This window comes from Aotus nancymaae, unplaced genomic scaffold, assembly GCF_030222135.1.
Source record: "Aotus nancymaae isolate 86718 unplaced genomic scaffold, 86718_ANA_hifiasm-v0.15.2.pri h1tg000038l, whole genome shotgun sequence".
NCBI lineage: Eukaryota > Metazoa > Chordata > Mammalia > Primates > Aotidae > Aotus > Aotus nancymaae.
Genome location: NW_026988452.1, coordinates 6,135,313 through 6,155,746, shown reverse-complemented (window position 1 = coordinate 6,155,746; position 20,434 = coordinate 6,135,313). Strand labels below are relative to the sequence as shown.

Below are 20,434 nucleotides of genomic sequence, written 5' to 3'. Positions count from 1 at the left end.
ACTGCAAATGAATATCCAAGTTTTGGGAGGGCAGCCTTATAATGGTTATGCTAGTTCTCTCAGTAGAACACAAGTGACTTGAAAGGAAACAGAAGACAGAGATCATTAAATGGTATATTTTAAATCTTTGCATATTGTTCGATGTAAATTTTACCACAAAAGAAAAAAGTCCTCTACACAAATATTAAACTCCAGCCAATCATGTGCATGCTAAAATACTTAGGGTTGAAGTGTACTGAGATCTGATACTTTAAACTGCAACAACAGCAAAAGATAAAATGATGGAATCCAGATCGTAGGTACATGAGTGTTCACAGCACAACTATTTCGGTTTTTCTCCATGTTTAAAAAAAACTTTTTTGAGACAGGGTCTTCCACTTTGTCTCCCAGGCTGGAGTGCAATGGCGTGATCTTGGCTCACTGCCACCTCTGCCTCCTGGGCTCAAGTGATTCTCCTGCCTCAGCCTCCCAAGTACCTGGGAATACAGATATGCACCACTGTGATTGGCTAATTTTTGTATTTTTGGTAGGTGCAGGGTTTCACCATGTTAGCCAGGCTCATCTTGACTGCTGGGCTCAAGCAATCCACCTGCCTGAGTCTTCCAAAGTGCTAGGATTATAGACAAGAGCCACCCCACCCAGGGTATGTTTAAAATTTTTTATCATCAGCCAAACACAGTGGCTCACACCTGTAATCCCAGTACTCTGGGAGGCTGAGGCAGGCAGACTGCTTGAGCCCAAGAATTTGAGACCAGCCTGGAAAGCAAAGTGAAACCCTGTCTCTAAAAACAAAAATTTTTAATTTTTTATAATAAAATGTTGGGGAAAGAAGTAACTGCTTAAGAAGTGTGGAAGACTAGGTGAAAAAAAGGCAAGGGGATTAGGAATTGCAATTAAAAATCTTGAGTGAAAAAGAAAAGGAAGGCAGAGGTAATCACAGAACTGAAGAATGCCAATAGTTACATACATATTAAAAATAAAGATTATGGCCAGGTTGCAGTGTGCCTTGATCACACCACTGCACTCCAGCCTGGGCAACAGAGCAAGACTATGTCTCTAAAAAAAAGAAAGCAGAAAACAGGAAAAAGACTAGAAGTACTAAAAAGAACAATATAAGCCCAGGTAGCAAAGAATGAAGATGAAACAAAATATAAGGAAAATGGGAACACATGTAAGAAGGATATGCTATTTCAATATTTTAAAAATGCAATTAATATGAAGGAGGCTCTAAAATTAAATTTTCATAAAATAAAACCTATCACATACCTTTAATTTTTCCCTTTCAACAAATATCCACTGAGAATTCGCAAGTTACTATTTATATAGCACTGTCATTGCCTTGTAAGTAGGCAAAATAGAACACTGGGTAAATAAAAGTGGTAAAGAGACCAGAGAGAAGGTACTTATACCATCTCTACATATATTTCCTGGATGGTGTTCTCTGAAGCACGAAGTGTTTGTTTTGAAGAAGACCAATTTATCCTTTTCTTTCTCTTGTTGCTTCTTTTGATGTCATATCCAAGAAACCTACCCCAAGGCCATGATGATTTATTTTTACATTTTCTTCTAAGCATTTTACAGTTTTACCTATTATACTTAGGTCTATGATCCATTTTCAGTTCATATTCATATATGGTGTGAGGCAGGGATCCAACTTCACACTTTTGCACAAGGATACCTATTTGTCCCAGCACCATTTGTTAAAAAGATCACGCTCTCCCACTGAATTATCTTGCCACCCTTGTCAAAAATCAACTGACCACAAAAGTAAGGATTTACTTTCTGGACACTTAATTCTATTTCATTAAACTAAATGTCTATCCTATGCCAGTATTACATCATTTTGATTAACATGGCTTTGTAGCAAATTTTTAAATTGGGAAAACTGAGTCCTCCAAATTTTTTGTTCTTCCTTTAACACTGTTTGGCTATTCTAGGCCCCTTGCATTCCTATATAAATTTTTGAATGAGTTTGTCACTTTCTTTTTTTTTGACACAGAATCTTGCTCTTGGCCAGGCTGGAGTGCAGTGGCATGATATCGGCTCACTGCAACCTCCTTCTCCCGGGCTGTAGTAATTCTCCTGCCTCAGCCTCCTGAGTACCTAAGATTACAGGCATGTGCTACCATGCCTGGCTAATTTTTAGTAGAGATGGGGTTTCACCATGTTGGCCAGGCTGTTCTCAAACTCCTGACGTCAGATGATCCACATGCCTCTGCCTCCCAAAGTGCTGGGATTATAGGTGTGAGCCACTGCATCTGGCCTGAGTTTGTCACTTTCTTAAAAAAAAAGAAAGAAAGAAAGAAAGAAAGAAAAAGGGGGGGACGGCAGCTGGAGTTTTGATACAAAAATTAGCCAAGTGTAGTGGTTCACACCTGTAGTCCCACCAACTATTTGCAGGGCTGAGGCAGGAGGATTGCTTTAGCCCAGTGAATAAGCCCTAGGCAAAAAAAAAAAAAGAGAGAGAGATCACTTAAAAGTCTTTATATGAAGTAGTTAGACCTCCAGGTCCCCTTTCCATTGATTGGTATCCTGGGAAATAGGAGATGAAGCACAGATAGGCTACTATCTCAGCTTCAATTTCATCTCCTATTCCTCAAGACGCCAGAAGTTCCAGAAGACAAAAGGGACTCTGGGGAAGGGCAGGGTGAGCAATGGGAATAGGGATGAAGCAGGAAGTGTGGGCTTAGGTGAAAGCCTGCATTTTGAAATGTGGGACTGTTTCAGCCCCCTTTAAATCACCCACACTGCTCCCAAAATATAAACTCCTCTTCAAGGGAGGTCAAAATTGACCAATTCCACCTATTCTCAAATCAAGAAGTCTGCAAAAACCCACTAACTCAAAAGAATAACTTAGTGAAAATAAACTACGCAGGGAGAAGAAAACTTCAAAAATATTCATCACTAGTATCTTCGGAAAATGAAGGCAAATTATAGCTATGAAACAAGAACCAGAGGCTATTAAAAAATTCAGACAATAGGGCCAGGCGTGGTGGCTCATGCTTGTAATCCCAGCACCTTGGGAGGCCAAGGCGGGCAGATCACCTTAGGTCAGGAGTTTGAGACCAGCCTAACCAACAAGATGAAACCTCGTCTCTACTAAAAATATAAAATTAGCTGGATGTGGTGGCACAAGCCGGTAATTCCAGCTACTCAGGAGGCTGAGGCCAGAGAATAGCTTGAACACGGGAGGTGGAGATTGCAATGAGTTGAGATCACGCCACTGCGCTCACGCCTGGGCAACGGGAGCGAAACTCCGTCTTAAAAAAAAAAATTCAGAGAATAAATACAAGATCTTGGAAATTAAAATATAATAGTAGAAATTAAAAACATAATAGAAATCAGCAATTCTACTCTTAGGTATATACTCAAGAGAATTGAAAACTTATCTACACAAAAACTTGTAACTGAATGTTCACAGCAGCATTATTCCCAATAGCCAAAAGTGAAAACAATCCCAGTGTCCATCAACTGATGAATCGATAAGCAAATGTGGCATATCCATACAATGGAGTATTATCCAGCCATAAAAAGAAATATATTGGGCCTGGCATGATAGCTCATGCCTATAAGGCCAGCACTTTGGGAGGCCAAGGAGAGTGGATCATTTGAGGACAAGTTTGAGACCAGTAAGGCCAACATGGTGAAACCCTGTCTCTACTAAACAAACAAACAAACAAAATAGCCAAGTATAGTGGCATGCACCTGTAATCCCAGCTACTCGGGAGGCTGAGGCATGAGAATTGCTAGAACCTAAGAGGTGGAGGTTACAGTGAGCCAAGATCACACCACTGTACTCCAGCCTGGGTGACAGAGCAAGCCTCTGTCTCAGAAAGAAAAAAAAAAAAGAAATAAAGTATTGACCCACGCTACAACAAGGGTGAATCCTAAAAACATGAGCAGTGATAAAAGCCAGACACAAAAACTGTATTTTGAATAATTTCATTTATGTAAAATGTGCAGAACAGGTAAATCCATAGGGACAGAAAGTATAACAGATTAGTGCTTTCCACAAAGTCTAGGGGAAAGAGGAAACGGAGAGTGACTGCTATGGTATGGTTTCTTTGTGGGGGTAATGAAAACCTTCTGGAATTAGCACTGATGCTGCACAACTGTGACTACACTAAAAAGCCACTAAAAAGGTCACTACTTTAAAGGGCTAAATTTTATGATACATGAATAGTACCGCAATAAAAAAATTAGTTTTAAAAAACTCAGGTTGGGAAATAAAGTTCAGGAAGTCTTACGGAAAACAGAAAAAAAAAAAAAAAGACAGAGAGGTAGAAAATAGGAAAGAAAAATACATAGGGTTAAAGTATCAGTCCAGAGGGACCAACATTCAAATAACTAGAGAAAGAGAAAACAGGCTGGACGTGGTGGTTCATGCCTGTAATCCCAACATTTTGGGAGGCCGAGGCAGGCAGATGTCTTGAGCTCAGAAGTTCGAGCCTGGGCAACATGGCAAAACCTTGCCTCTACCAAAAAATACAAATACTAGCTGGGCATGGCGGTGCACATCTATAGTCCCAGCTACTTGTGGGGGCTGAGACGGGAGCATCGTTTGAGCCCAGGAGGCTGAGGTTGTAAGCCATGTTCACGCCACTGTACTCCAGCTTGGGTGACAAAGCGAGACCCTGCCTCAAAAAAAAAAAAGAGAGAGAGAGAGAGAAAGAGAAAACAAAAATAAATTATTAATAAAATAACATCCCAGAAGTTAAGGACATGAGTTGCCAGACTGAAAGTGCCCAGAATGTTCAACAAAAGTCCTGTGTTCACACCAACGTATATCTTAGTAATTTTAAACAATGAGAACAAAGATGATTTTACAAGCCTCCAGAGGTGGGAAAGTCAGGCCACATATAAAGGATTAAGAATGGCTTGAAGCCGGGCGCGGTGGCTCACACCTGTAATCCTAGCACTTTGGGAGGCCGAGGCGGGTGGATCACGAGGTCAAGAGATCGAGACCATTCTGGTCAACATGGTGAAACCCCGTCTCTACTAAAAATACAAAAAAAAAATTAGCTGAGCATGGTGGTATGTGCCTGTAATCCCAGCTACTCAGGAAGCTGAGGCAGGAGAATTGCCTGAACCCAGGAGGCGGAGGTTGTGGTGAGCAGAGATCACGCCATTGCACTCCAGCCTGGGTAACAAGAGTGAAACTCCGTCTCAAAAAAAAAAAAAGAATGGCTTCAAGACATTCAGAAGTAATTCCGGAAACAAGAAGATGACAGTGATGCCTTCAAACTCCTGAAGGAAAATTACAGACAATCGATAGGCAGCCTATATCAGTCAAATCCCTCTATTCTCATACTTAATTATTAAAGACATTTTCACACATGAAAGGTCTCAAAAATTTACCTCTTCTACATTCGTTGTCAGTAAGTTAGTAGAAGAGAGGCTGAATCAAGTAAAAGTGAAAAACCAACAGAGAAGGAAACTTAGTATACAGGGAATAAATCAAACACAGAAGAGGGGCAAAAGGGGAACTCCGGAAGAATAATAGATGTCTCAGAAAGAAGGCTACAGATTGGAGCAATATGATTCAAGAGACGTAATGAAGGACTGTCATTACCAAAATTCCCACAGCCTTTGGGACACATCCATTTAACATAAGATGTGCCTAGTCCAGGTTTTCACTGGAATTTAGTTTGTCTTGACCCGGTATGGATAAAGTTGCTGGTGCCCAGATGAGCTGAAGACTTATTTCACAGCACAGAAGTATTTTGCTTTTCCTTATTCCTGAGAGCTAGAGCATGATGAGCTTAGTTTAGAAGCAAAACCACATACAGCAATCTATTATCCCAATCACGTTTCTTCTAGATATTTACTGTAGTATCTTGTAAACACTTTAGTTGTGCCAGATTCCCTGACTGTGGTAGCCTGTGTTTCTCCAGACTCAATAACAAACTTTCCCAATGACTCATCCAGAAAGGATCAAGGAAGACTCTTCAGCTTACCTTCTGGCAGCCTTTGTCTAATAACAGCAATATGCACCTTTCCTTTCATAGCCTCAGTTGATGCTTGCTATTCAATTTTCCAAAACAAAACGATATACTTCTTAGGGATACATACTATGGCAGAGATTGGCTTATTGTTCACTAAGGCGTTTTCCCTTTCCTTCCTTGCAGTTAAGTGTAGCCATCTGACTCAGTTCTAGCCAGTGGAATGTGGACAAAACTGATGTATACCACATCCTGGCCTGGCCCGGCCCATCAAGCTTTCCATGCACTCTCTCTTTGTCCTTGCCTCTGCCAGCCAGATAGAGGAAACTCAAAGTCTCTGAGGCCCCAGAAGGTGGTAGAATCACTAGTGGAAAGCAGCCTGAGTCCCTCAATGACTCTGTGGAACACACTACCACTCTGTCACTGCTTTTCAACTCACAGCAAAGATGTGAGAAATTTTGTGCTAAAAACCACTGAGGTGCCGGGCGCGGTGGCTCACGCCTATAATCCCAGCACTTTGGGAGGCCAAGGCGGGTGGATCACGAGGTCAAGAGATCGAGACCATCCTGGTCAACATGGTGAAACCCCGTCTCAACTAAAAATACAAAAAATTAGCTGGGCATGGTGGCGCGTGCCTGTAATCCCAGCTACTCAGGAGGCTGAGGCAGGAGAATTGCCTGAATCCAGAAGGCAGAGGTTGTGGTGAGCCGAGATCGCACCATTGTACTCCAGCCTGGGTAACAAGAGTGAAACTCTGTCTCCAAAAAAAAAAAAAAAAGAATAAATTACTTACAAATAAACTTAATTATAAATAAGTTTACTTGTAAGTAATTAAAAATAAAAATAAACTTTTTTATTCTATCAAAAAGAACAAATTACTTACAAATAAACTAAGGAGACAAAAGACTTATAAACTGAAAACTATAAATCATTTTTAAAAATTAAGGAGACATTAACAGAAATACATCCCATTCTCATGGATTAGAAGACATAATACTGTTAAAATGTGAATATTACCCAAAGCAATCTACAGATTCAACGCATTCCCAGTCAAAATCCCAATTTTTTTGCAGAAGTGAAAAAAAAACCCACACTAAAATTAAAATTCATATAGACTCTCAAAGGAGCCCAAATAGCCAAAACAATCTAGAAAAAGTTGGAAGACTCACACTTCCTGATGTGAAAACTTACTACAAACTACAATCATCAAAACAGTGTTACTAGAATAAAGACAGATATATAGACCAACAGAATATAATACAGAGCCCAGAAATAAATAGAGGTATAGTCAAATGATTTTTGATAAGGTTGCCAGTCAATGGAAAATGGACAGTCATTTCAACAGATGGTGCTAGGAAAACTGTATATCCACATTCAAAAGAATGAAACTGGAACTTTACCTTACACTAAGGGTCCCCAACCCCCAGGCCACGGACTGGTAGCTGTTAGGAACCAGGCCACAGAGCACCTGGTAAGCAGTGGGCAAGCGAGCATTACCACCTGTGCTCCGTCGCCTGTCAGATCAGCTCTCAGAGGAGCACAAACCCTATTGTGAATTGTGCATGAAAGGGGTCTAGGATGCACGTTCCTTATGCGAATCTAATGTCTGATGATCATCTGAAATGGAATGGTTTCTTTTCTTTTTTATTCCCCGAAACTATCCCCTTACCCACCCTACTTCTGTCCATGGAAAAATTGATTTCCACAAAACTGGTCCCTGGTGCCAAAAAGGTTGGGGACCACTGCCTTACACCATATAGAAATCCAGTTAACTCAAATTGGATCAAAGACCTAAACAAATGAGCAAAAACCATAAAACTCATAGGAGAAAATACATGGGAAAAACTTCATGATACTGGATTTGGCAATGATATCTAGGACATTCCAAAAGCACAAGGAACAAAAGAAAAGGTAAGCTGGATTTTATCAAAATTTAAAACTTTAGGCAGGGTGTTGTGGCTCACATCTGTACTCCCACCACTTTGGGAGGCTGAGGTAGGAGATCACTTAAGGTCAGGAGTTCAAGACCAACCTGGCTAACATAGTGAGACCCCATCTCTATTAAAAATAAAAACTGGGCCGGGCACGGTGGCTCAAGCCTGTAATCCCAGCACTTTGGGAGGCTGAGGCGGGCTAACATAGTGAGACCCCATCTCTATTAAAAATAAAAACTGGGCCGGGCACGGTGACTCAAGCCTGTAATCCCAGCACTTTGGGAGGCTGAGGTGGGCGGATCACGAGGTCAAGAGATCGAGACCATCCTGGCCAACATGGTGAAACCCCATCTCTACTAAAAATACAAAAAAAATTAGCTGGGTGTGGTGGCATGCACCTGTAGTCCCAGCTACCCGGAGGCTGAGGCAGGAGAACTGATTGAACCCGGGAGAGGGAGGTTGCAGTGAGCCGAGATCGTGCCACTGCACTCCAGCCTGGCGCCTGGCGACAGAGCAAGACTCTGTCTAAAAAAAAAAAAAGATTAAAAAATAAATAAAAATAAAAACTGGGCTAGGTGTAGTGTCTCATGCCTGTAATCCCAGTACTTTGGGAGGCCCCGGCAGGGGGATCACAAGGTCAGGAATTCAAGGCCAGCCTGGCCAACATTTAGTAACCCAGCTCTACTAAAAATACAAAAATTAACCAGACGTGGTGGTGCACACCTGTAATCCCAGCTACTCAGAAGGCTGAGGCAGGAGAATAGCTTGAACATAGCGGTAGAGGTTGTAGTAAACCAAGACTGTGTGGCTGCAATCCAGCCTGGGACAGAGCAAGACTCCATCTCAAAAAAACATAAAATAAAAACTATGTACATCAGAGCACACTATCAAAAAGTAAAAAGACAACCCATGGAATAAAAAAAAATTTGCAAATCACATAGCTGATAAAGGATTGATAAAAAGAATTCCTACAACTCAGTGACAACAAAAACCCAATTAAAAAGATAAACAAGGCCGGGCGCGGTGGCTCAAGCCTGTAATCCCAGCACTTTGGGAGGCCGAGGCAGGCGAATCACGAGGTCAAGAGATCAAGACCATCCTGGTCAACATGGTGAAACCCCGTCTCTACTAAAAATACAAAAAATTAGCTGGGCATGGCGGCGCGTGCCTGTAATCCCAGCTACTCAGGAGGCTGAGGCAGGAGAATTGCCTGAACCCAGGAGGCAGAGGTTGCAGTGAGCCAAGATCGCGCCATTGCACTCCAGCCTGGGTAACAAGAGCGAAACTCCGTCTCAAAAAAAAAAAAAGATAAACAAAAGACAGAAGTAGACATTTCTCCAAAGAAGACACACAAATGGTCACATGAAAAGATGCTTAGCCAGGCATGTGGGCTCAACATACGTAATCCCACCACTTTGGGAGGCTGAGGCAAGAGGATTGCTTGATCCCAGGAGTTGGACACCAGCCTGGACAATGTTGCTTGAACCTAGGAGTTAGATACCAGCCTAAGCAACATATCTCTACAAAATATATATAAAAAAAAAGGCTGGTCCTGTAATCCCAGCACTTTGGGAGGCCAAAGTGGGCAGATCACCTGAGGTCAGGAGTTTGAGACCAGTCTGACCAACATGGAAAAACCCTGTCTCTACTAAAAATAAAAGCCTGGAGTAGTGGCGCATGCCTGTAATCTCAGCTATTCCGGAGATAGACTGAGGCAAGAGAATCACTTGAACCCAAGAGGCAGAGGTTGTGGTGAGCCGAGATCGCCCCATTGCACTCCAGCCTGGACAAGAAGAGTGAAACTCCATCTCAAAAAAAAAAAAAAAAAAAAAAAAAAAAAAGGCCGAGTGCAGTGGCTCACACCTGTAATCCAAGCACTTTGGAGACCAAGGCGGACGGATCACCTGAGGTCAGGAGTTCAAGGCCAGCCTGACCAACATGGTGAAATCCCGTCTTTAAAAAATAATAATAAAAAGAAAATCAGCTGAACATGGTGGTCCATGCCTATGGTTCTACTCGAGGGGCTGGGTTGGGAGGATCACTTTAGCCCAGGAGGTCGAGGCTGCAGTGATGCAGTGAGACAGTGATTGTGTCACTATACTCCAGCCTGAGTTCCAAAGCCAAAAAAAAAAAAAAGAAGGAAGGGAGGGAGGGAAAGAAAAGATGTGCAATATCACTCATCATCAGGGAAATACAAATCAAAACCACAGTGAGATACCACCCTATTAGAGATTTTATTTTAAAAATAATAGACTTTTGTTGTGTTAGAAAACAGGGCCAGGCACAATGGCTCACACCTGTAATCCCAGCACTTTGGGAAGCCAAGGCTGGTGGACTGCTTGAGCCCAGGAGTTTGAGAACCTCCTTGGGATACATGGTGATACTTCATCTTTACAAAAAATACAAAAATTAGCCAGGCATGGCGGTGCACACCTGTACTCTCAGCTACTCAGGAGGCTGAGGTGGGAAGGATTACTTGAGCCCAGGAGGTCAAGGCTACAGTGAGCTGTGATCAGGCCACTGCATTCCAGTCTTGGTGACAGAGTGAGACCCTGTCTCAAAATAAATAAAAATCAATCAATCAATCAATTAAAAAAAACAGAAAATAACAAGTGTTGGCAAGGATGTTGAGAAATTGGAACCACTGTGCATTGCTGGTGGTAATATAAAATGATGCAACCACCGTGGAAAATAGTACGGTGGTTCCTCAAAAAATTAAACATAGAATATTCAAATAAAATTTGGTAATTATCATTTCTGGGTACATACACGAAAGAACTGAGTGGCGCTTGAACAGATACTTGTATACTCATATTCATGGTGGCATTATTCCCAAGAGCAGAAGGAAGGAAACAACCCAACCATCAACAGATGATTAGACAACATGGTATAAACATCAAAGGAATATTATTCTGCTTTAAAAATAAATGAAATTCTGATACATGCTATAACGTGCATGAATCTTGAAGATATCATGCTAAGACAAATATTACATGATTCCATTTATATGAGGTACCTAGAGTAGACAAATTCATAGAGTCAAAAAGCAGAACGATGGTTACCAAGGGCTACGAGCATGAGGTGTTATTGTTTAATGGGCAGAGCTTGTTTGGGATGGTGAAAAAGTCAGAAGACGGATAGAGGTGATAGTTACACAATAATGTAATTGTACTTAATATCACCGAATTGTACACTTAAAAATTGTTTAAATAATAAATTTTATGTTACATATACAGTCATGTGCTGCATAACAATGTTCCAGTCAACAGTGGACTACACATTTGACAGTGGTCCCATGAGATTAAAATGGAACTGTCCTATACAGGTGTGCCCTTTTTAAGAGATGGGGTCTCACTGTGTTGCCCAGGCTGGTATGCCATGGCTATTAACAGGTGTGCTCACGCTATGGCCTAGAACTCCTGGTCTCAAGTGAGGCCTCAGCCTCCTCGTACCTGGGATTACAGGTGCACACCACCATGCCTTGCCTATTTTCTAACCTTTTATATCATATTTTAACTGTATCTTTTCTATGTTTAGATACACAAAAACTTACCATTGTGTTAATTGTCTACAGTTACAGTATTCAGTACAGTAACGTGCACAGGTTTACGGCCTAGGAACCACAGACTATAACATATAGTCTAGGTGTGTAGAGGCTACACTGTCCAGACTAGCTAAGTACACTCTACGATGTTTGCACGAGAAAATTACCTAATGATACATTTCCCAGTACATATCCCTGCCATTAAGCAACACATGACTGTATTTTACCATAATAAAAAACTTTTTTTTTTTGAGACGCAGTCTTGCTCTGTTGCTAGGTTGGAATGCAGTGGTACAATCTCAGCTCACTGCAACCTCCACCTCCCGGGTTCAAGCAATTCTCCTGCCTCAGCGTCCCAAGTAGCTGGGACTATGGGTGCGCACCACCACACCCAGCTAATTTTTGTATTTTTAGTAGAGGTTTCACCATGTTGGCAATAACAAACATTTTTTAAAAAGGTCAACAGAGTAAATTTTGTTATCTATATTTTACCACAATTTTAAAAACAAAACAAACTTTATTTGGCTTGTGAAGGATGAATTTGGCAAGACAAAGAGAACAATGCCCTCTCAATTCCTTGACTGTTCGCCTAGATACAGCATTATTTGTGACAAGGAAAAAAACGTCTAATCCAAAGCTGAATTTGTTTCTCCCATCCAAGTACTAACCAGGCCCAACCTTGCTTAGCTTCCAAGATCAGACGAGATCGGGCGCGTTCAGGGTGGTATGGCCGTAGACAGCTGAATTTGTTTCTATATTTAGTCTATAATCCTTGGGTCACCTGACTGGAACATTTACTTTTTAAAAAATGACAACGCTATATATTCAATTTGTTCATGATTTAAGCCATTTAATAGGGAAATACATATTTTTAACATCCTAATCCTCTGCACACAGTACAGTATACTCTAACTTACAAAACAGAAAGCCAAAAGATTGCTCCTAGCTGTTAATATATTTCTACTTAGGAAAGTGGGCATGTAAGGAACAACAACATGTTCAGAACCGTAACAAAAATTAATTTGCTTCCCTAAAGCAGTAAAGATATCTGTTATATCAAAAGTAGTTAAAAATGTGGTGTTCGTAATGAAAGAACGTTAAGATATAGAGGGTTCAAAATGCAAACAACAGAAAAAGATAATCCATGATTCTTTAACAAAGGTTTTAATATTCCACCTCTGAGAAAGCATCCTGATATGTATTCCAAGGCTTTTCCCAGTTCTTTACCACTCTCTCTTTCTCTGCTGTTCTTTATTTATTTATTTTCTTTTTCTTTTTTCTTTTTTTTTCCCCCTGAGGAGGAAAGGAAGGCTGAGGCAGAGAAGGGAAAATAAGATAATGGGAATAAACTGATAAGGAAAAACAAAAATACAAGTTTATTTTTTCTCCTCATACTGAATCCTAAATACAACATCATCATCATCATCATCATCATCATCATCCTCATCATCATAAATGTGAACAACCCCAATTACTGAGGGCAAAGGAAATCTAAATTTCCTGCAGTCACAACCTAATCTAAACAAAAAAGTGGGGGCCAGAGAGAACAATCTTCAGGCTTGCAATTGTAAATTCAGTTTGTGTGCCGGATTCTCCAAACAGTGTTGACTGTAATACAAAGCTGCAGCTGAATGTGGTGACATGAACCTTGGTCAAAGGGTGGAACACTAAGTTTTTTATCAGCTTCCTAGCCTAAGAAGTGACATCAGTTAAAGAACTTTAAACTCAAGTGTTTCGTTCACTAAGAATAAAAACATCAAGGTTTTCGTAAGACACCACATAATACAAGGAGGCAACTACGCTAGGAGAGAGCACCTGGTAATAACCAAGAGTTTAAAGACATGACTTCATGACACTCTATAGTACCACAGGAAAAACAGAATGACAACTTGGGAAGAAGTTAATGTATCTATCTGAACTCAAAATCATCCTGTAAAATAGTCCATTATTCCAAGAGTCCTTTTGACCCTAATGGCAAGTATGAAGGGCTCTGAACTGGACTGCTATTTTAACTGGGGGCCTCCCTATGCCAGTAACAATAATGCCTTTTCCCTGTTGTAAAACATTTGATTGATTCTTGGCAAACACTCTCATATAACCAGAAAATAACATCAATGCTGGCACATTTTCTAAAAACTTTCTTGTGGACATTTTTTAAAAAACTTTCCTACTGGCCAGGCGCAGTGGCTCATGCTTGTAATCTCAGCACTTTGGGAGGCCAAGGTGGGAGGATGACGTAAGCTCAGGAGTTTAAGACCAGTGTGGGCAACATGGGGATACTCTGTCTCTACAAAAAAGGCAAAAATTGGGCCCTGTGTGGTAGTGCATACATATAGCCCCAGCTACTTGGGAGGCTGAGGTGGGAGAATCACCCGAGCCCAGGAAGTCGAAAATGCAGTGAGCTGTGATCTACCACTGCACTCCAGCCTTGGCATCAGAGTAAGACCTATCTCAAAAAAAAACAAAAGACCTTTACTCCTTAGTTTTCTTCAATAAGAGGAAGAAGTAGGGGAGGAGGAGATGGCAGCAAAAAACTTGGATCACAGGATATATAGGCTAAGTAGATGTTCACTCCAAAACTTAGCCTTAATCTTCTGCAGGCAAAATGTTCTTTATACCTCCCCCTTCTGTGGTTGCCAATGATCCTAAACCGCAGGTCTTCCTGACGTGCAGCAGACCAGGCTAGATTATGGTTATGTGGTAGGTTCTGTCAGGCAAGCTTTGACAAGGTCTCAAAATAGACCCTGGGTACAAGCCAGGGAAGCTGCCACTCACAGGCTCCGACTCCAACAAACTGTAGCCCTTCAGCGTGTAACTTTTTTTCTCTGTGTCTCTCATTTCAAAAGGAAAAGAATCCTAAACCTCCTCCTGACCACAAGTAACCTGTATAACATCAAAATGTAAAACTTAAGCCTCCTTTATTCTGTTCAGAAACACTTTGCAGAATAAAGATTGAATCTGTACCTACTTCCTGTCTTGAGAAAGTAATCCATCAATAGCACCCTGGTTTGCAAAAGGATTTTTGGATCTCAAACTCCACAGAGGTTTATTTTATTACAAATAGAGTAGGAGGTGGAACATAAAAGAAGAGAGAAGGTAGATTATTTACTTCTTTCCTGACTAATAACATAGTAGCCAACTCATACAGGGCAAGAAGTTAAATTATACACAACGCTTTTAATTGATACTGGTCATAAAATTCTGAAACAATCAACCTACTATAAAACTATTACCAAATATAAATGCCTTCTATATGACAGCACCAGTCTTCAAACAATAATATTTCTACTTTTACCAGTACGAATAAAATTAACCACCTGACACTCAAATGTTTTTAAGTACTTTATAAAATACATTTGCAATATTTTTTTAATGGAGAGATGCATAAAGAATACATAGTAATTAAGAGCTCCTTTCCCCTTCCACAAGCCCAAGAAATAAGTTAAATTTCATTATAAATAAAGCCCAATATAGGATCGAGATAGTTTTATTTTTTCATAACTTCAGTCCCAATCTTACAGTCACACTTTGAAAATACATTCTATATACATTATTAACTAGCACAAAGACTTATATATGAATTGTTCATTATAGCAGTGTTTGTAGAAGGCTAAAAACAACCTAAATGTCTGTCAATAGAAAACGGTAAAATAAATAATGGAAAATGAATAAATTATGGTTCATCTACACTAGGCAAGACTTGCAGTCTTTAAAAAAAAAAGTGAGATAGAAATATGTGCTAAATATAGAAAGATCGTCATATGTCAAAGAATGAAAGACACAGTATATTTCTCCTAAACATATGTGATTGTATATATGATAGAAATTTGGAAAGAGATACACAAGAAACCATTAACACTGGTTGCTTGGATTGAGGGTGGGGGTAAGGAAAGGGTGAGAGTTTGTGGTGGAAAGCAGACTTTCTTTTCATCATACACCACATTTTTTAATGTTTTATCAATTTTTAAAAGTCCCATAAACATCTACTAAACCTATGAAGTAAGCATTCTCCTTCTACAATGCCATTTCTTCCCCCTCCTTAATCATCTCTACTTTTATCTATTGTTCTCCCTACCACTAGGCTAAAACAAATGGATACATATGTTCCCTATGAAATGGAATTATCTTATTTAAAAAAAAAAAAAAAAAATGGAATTATTTCTTGACCTCCCCATAAAAATAAATAATGGAACAAATAAAAAAGTATAACATATGATCAACCCAGTTTTTAGCCTAGTGTTTGACTCCTTTGAAGTCTAGAATAATTTATTATAAGCCAAAAAGTTCACAAGGTAAGTTTTGCTCAACTCCCTCCTTCTGAAGTTTTAAAAGTTGAGTTTTATTTATCTTTGAGACAGGGTCTCACCCTGTCTCCCAGGCTGGAGTGCAGTGGTGCTTTCAGGGCTCACAGCAGCCTCAACCACCCAAGCTCAAGTGATCTTCCCACCTCAGCCTCACAAGCAGCTGGGACTGCAGGCACAGACCACCAGCTAATTTTTTTTGTAGAGACAAGGTCTCACTATGTTGCTCAGGCTGGTCTTGAACTCCTAGGCTCAAGCATTCCTTCTGCCTTGGCTTTCAAAAGTTGGGGTTTAAATGATGATCATAGATTCTATTCTTTATTTGCAAACTGGATAAAGTAGTACACTTTCCTGGGTAAGGGACCATCTCTCCATTTAGGTTTTCCAGATAGAAAGCAACTAGTTAAAAGTAAAAAGCTAAGAAACAGCCTCTATTTTGCAGGTGCAATGGATAATGATCCTAAGATAAAGACAGAAGAATTTTCTTTCCTTTTGAATGATCCTCATCAACATTCCCAGGACACTGCAAGAATTATTTTTTTCTATATATGATCAACTCTGTTCCTTCTCACACTAGGAACAGGGTAAACAATCCACAGAGTTCTACAAGAAATTGTTCCCTCCCTCTTGCTAAATTCATTTCTAATAAAGACTTGTTTTTGTTTTGAGAGGCAGAGATAATTTGCCAAATATATTCTCCATATCACCTTTTCCTTTCGTTATGGAGATATTTAAATCCCGACGTAGGAAGGTTTCCCTTGCATATTTACCTACAAAGACTGTCAGTTATGGTAATTTCCACAAGGGATTTTCCAAAAGGGAATCTCTGTTTACAGGGAACTGAAACTCTTAAGTCACTATTAGCTGGACAAAAGTCAAAAGCAACATTAGGGAACACTCTGAATATACTGGATAGCCAAAGTAAAAAAAGACAGCAAAATTTAGTGAAAGAAGTAAAGGAATTTAGTAAGCTAGACCAACAGGACCGACTTGGCATTACTTTATCACTAGCTAAAGTTCTTTACAAAGGAAAATCAAGATGAAAAGCAGGTGAACTCCAACAGAAGGAAAAGAAAAAACAAGGCTAAGGGTATCAAGATAATTCTCTGATTTCAACCTTATTTTACTTAACCTTTTTAAAGTGAAAAATGATCAAATTACATTTCAGCAATAAAAAGTTATTTCTGGTTTAAAGTGAATCCATTCCAATCACAACTTCAATACACACTTTCTTCTAGATCAGAACTCAAATAAGAACTCAGCGTAGTTTCATTCTACATTTTAAAAGATGGAATCACAAAAATAGGTGATACTTTCCACTCAAAAGACTATGTTGCATAGTGCAAATTCTTTCAGTGAACATTTTCATACCTTAGTGACGGCAGCTCTCCTTTCCACTGACATTTACTTCTAGACCCCTTCATTTATCTTCCCACATCTGGCAAAAAAAAAGAGGGGGGGCAGTAAAATCACAGCAATCACTTAAAAACTAACAAACTATTCTAAACTCGAGCACTCTGCAAATACTTCAACTTTTATTTCATTACCATTCTTCATGATGATAAATATGAAGCAACAGACCTAACAAAACATAACACCACACTTCCTATAAAATGAGTAAAAAACACCAGCTCATTAGGCAGACATGAACTTAGCTTTCCTCTATTTCACTTTTCAGATTCATAGCAATGATTCACAGAGTGACCTAACTTCGAAATGAATCACACTTTCCGAAATTCTTATTCTACATGGGTATATTATAATACTAGGTCATTATCTCTGTATCTGTTAAACAGAGCATGATGTTGGTTAAACAGGGTTAGTACTGCAAGATATTCAAACCACAACAACCTTGGAGTCCCTGCCAACTAACTCTATTTGCAACACAGCATTCTCCAATAATTGCACTTTTTCACGCAGATTTATCCCCAAATTAAAATGTTATCTTGAAAAAATACTATTTTAAACACTGATTAAGAACTTACCCATCCATACCCTGCTCTCTCTCTCGTTCCATTACTGCACCCATATTCTCTTCCCATTATCACAACATAAAAAAATTAAGAGCCACTATTATCCTTACGTATCATTTTTAGTCAGTCAACCCACTCTACAATTTTTTTGTTTATAGTAGAAACGCTGAATCATTAAATTGAAGCTCAAAGAAAACCAACTACTAACAGTTAAAGTTTAGGATTCAGTATTTATCTAGCTAGCCATGTCTCAGTCAGCAGTCTGTATTTGTATCTCCCACGGTGGAAAAAGTAAAGCAAACACTTGAACATTTTCCCTCTAAGAAAGAAAAAGTGGGCTTCATTAGGTCCTCCTGCATCCTGCTGGTAACTCACAGGCAGGGCTGACTGGAGCTCAGTAACTTAACAATCCAGGTGTCAATAACGCCTCATATTAGTCAAGTATTAACCCAGCAAGCGCCTGTTAAACCTGCGCTCCAACTAGGGTCAAGGAGGAAGAAGTAAAATTCCCCCAAAAATGTTACCCGCTACACCGTCCCGACACCGTTCCCTGGGGTGCTCGTCCCGGGATAGAACCGGAGTGTGGCGTCTGGGGAGGAAGAGAAGAGGCCTTGGGCACCCGAAACGGAGGGACAGCTGCCCAATTTGATTTCTCGGACAGTGGGAGTAACATGTACCTTTCCCCAGCGCGGAGGAAGGGTGAGCGTTAGAAATCAGACTGGATGCCTGAGAACGCCGCAGACAGGGGGCGACCCCAGCCCGGGAGCCCGCCGGGGGCCGGCCAGTCCGCAGGGAAGCCCAGCCCCCTAGCCGAGGTCAGAGGCGGCGCGGATCCCACGGGACTGCGGAGGCCGGGAAGGAGGCCCCCAACTCCCTGCTCCCCGCTCCCACCGGGCCGGCGGCAGGAGCGGCCCTTACCTGTGTTTGGGCGCGGGCTGTGACTGCGTCGCTGTCCGGGAAGGGCCGAAGCGCTGCTCGCCCGCCCGGCGCCCGCTGGGGCGAGGGGCGAAGGGCGCGGCTGGACGACTCACTCCCGGGTCCCCGGCAAGGCGGGCAGGGATGGGCGCGGCAGCTCTCGGCTCCGGCAGCCGGCTAGTTGGTCACGCCGATGTGCCTTCCGCGCCGAGGCGGAGACAGCGGGAACCGACAGCGGGAACCGGCCCCGGGAGGAGCCGCAGCCTGAGCGGCCGACTAAGGAGGCGAAGGATGGGCGGGGCCACGGGGTCGACGACCCGCTCACCCGGAAGCAGTTGTGGCCGCGACTGCCCAAGAGTGGCACTACCGCGGGCAGGGCTCACGCCCCGCTGGGCAAAGTACCCGGGGCGGTCACACGGCGAACTGAGCCCTGGGCCGCCGGGTGAAGTTCCCCAAGCGGCCATGCTCCTGCCTCCCTGTTCCGCCATTGCGAGCCGTTCGGGCCAAGCTGGAGGGAGGGCGGCGAGGCGCGGCTGCCGGTAGGGCGGGGCCGGGATGCTGGTGGGGCGGAGGCCTGAGGCGGCCTTGGCGGGGTGGCTTCTCTAGGTCCCACGGTTCCTGCCCTGTCTCTCCGAACCAGTACCAGTGCCGGTAATGTGAACTGATAAGTGTGCCGGTTCAAGGCTGCCCCTGCCCTGGTCGCCTCTAAACCCTGCGGCCTGGTGGGTGTGGGAAAGTGGACTGGAGTAGCCCTGTGTTAGAAAACGAGTTTGCGAAGGAGGGAGGGTGGGTGTGGTCGAAATGCCAAAGCCTTATCTCAAAAATGAAAACGCGTGACCTTAAAATTATTTCTAGTGAAGAACGCTTGCCCGAGAGGTGGGGGGGCGGGGAGCGGGATGGAGGGAGGACTATGGAGTCTGCTAAAAATCTGAAAGACACGGGCTTGTCATTTATTCCGGAAGTATCCATCGAGGCCCACCAGGTTCAAGGCACTAGGGGAGGACCAGAGTCGTGCATTTGGAAAGCTTATCTTCGAATGGACAGACGGACTAAAGCAAATAAACAAGGTAATCACAGGTGTAGTAAGGCTTTGCAGGAAACCGAGAATGACGAAAAAGATTTTGTGGGCGAGGCCTCTTTGGCTGGATAGTAGGATGGCTAGAGAAGACCTCCAAGAGGAAGTGATAGTTGAGGAGCCTCCTGACAAAAAAAGGCATGAAATACACCTAAACAAGACTTTACATATAGGGACTGCAGATTTCAGAACCCCCTGAATAAACCCACTAGGTCCGTGTTGAGTGTCTGTCTCTGAAGCCTTGTAAGGGCTGTTTCTGTGCTGTCCACTTCCCAGAAGGCTTGATCACTCTTACAGGTTATGTTATGGGGTCTGGCGTTGTGGTACTAATGAGAGAATTTCTAGAGACAGGGCATTATACCCATCAGCCTTGAAAGACAAATGTTTTAACCTTTCACTGTTTCTATGTCCCTATTTTTCTCAGAGCCATGAGTAAACATTAAAACTATGATTTTTACGTTGACATGTTATGATCTGAATAAAATGATTAATGACATCTTTTGCCAAATTTGTTGAAGACAAAATAAAGGGAGAGGGATCTATTCAGATGCAGTGCCTGAATAATACCAACAAACCTAATATATATTAAATATTAACTGCACAATTAATTAAAAAATTGTCTAGATAATACATTAGATTCTCTTGCCCTTTTAATTTTACTCCTTTGCCACTTGTTTTGATTCATGCAAACCAGCAGAAATATTTTGCATTGTGTTTCTGGGAAAACTGGGACTGAGAGGAAGCTAAGAC

At 41.6% G+C, this 20,434-nt stretch overlaps 1 protein-coding gene across 27 annotated transcripts in view; it reads right to left on the bottom strand.

The window, feature by feature from the left end:
• LRRFIP2 (LRR binding FLII interacting protein 2) overlaps positions 1–18,926 on the bottom strand; it is a 125,407-nt gene extending 106,481 nt beyond the window's left edge. For 7 of the 27 annotated variants that reach the window (XM_021666576.2, XM_021666577.2, XM_021666580.2 and 4 more), the window contains exons 1-2: positions 18,613–18,926; positions 17,093–17,159 (exon numbers count right to left, since the gene is read on the bottom strand). The gene's annotated coding sequence lies outside the window, so the exon portion shown is untranslated. Of the gene's footprint in view, positions 1–17,092; positions 17,160–17,268; positions 17,440–18,612 lie in introns of those variants that run through there. The other 20 variants (XM_012455695.2, XM_012455692.2, XM_021666574.2 and 17 more) reach the window with 9 other exon arrangements.
• Between the last annotated feature and the right edge of the window lie 1,508 nt (positions 18,927–20,434).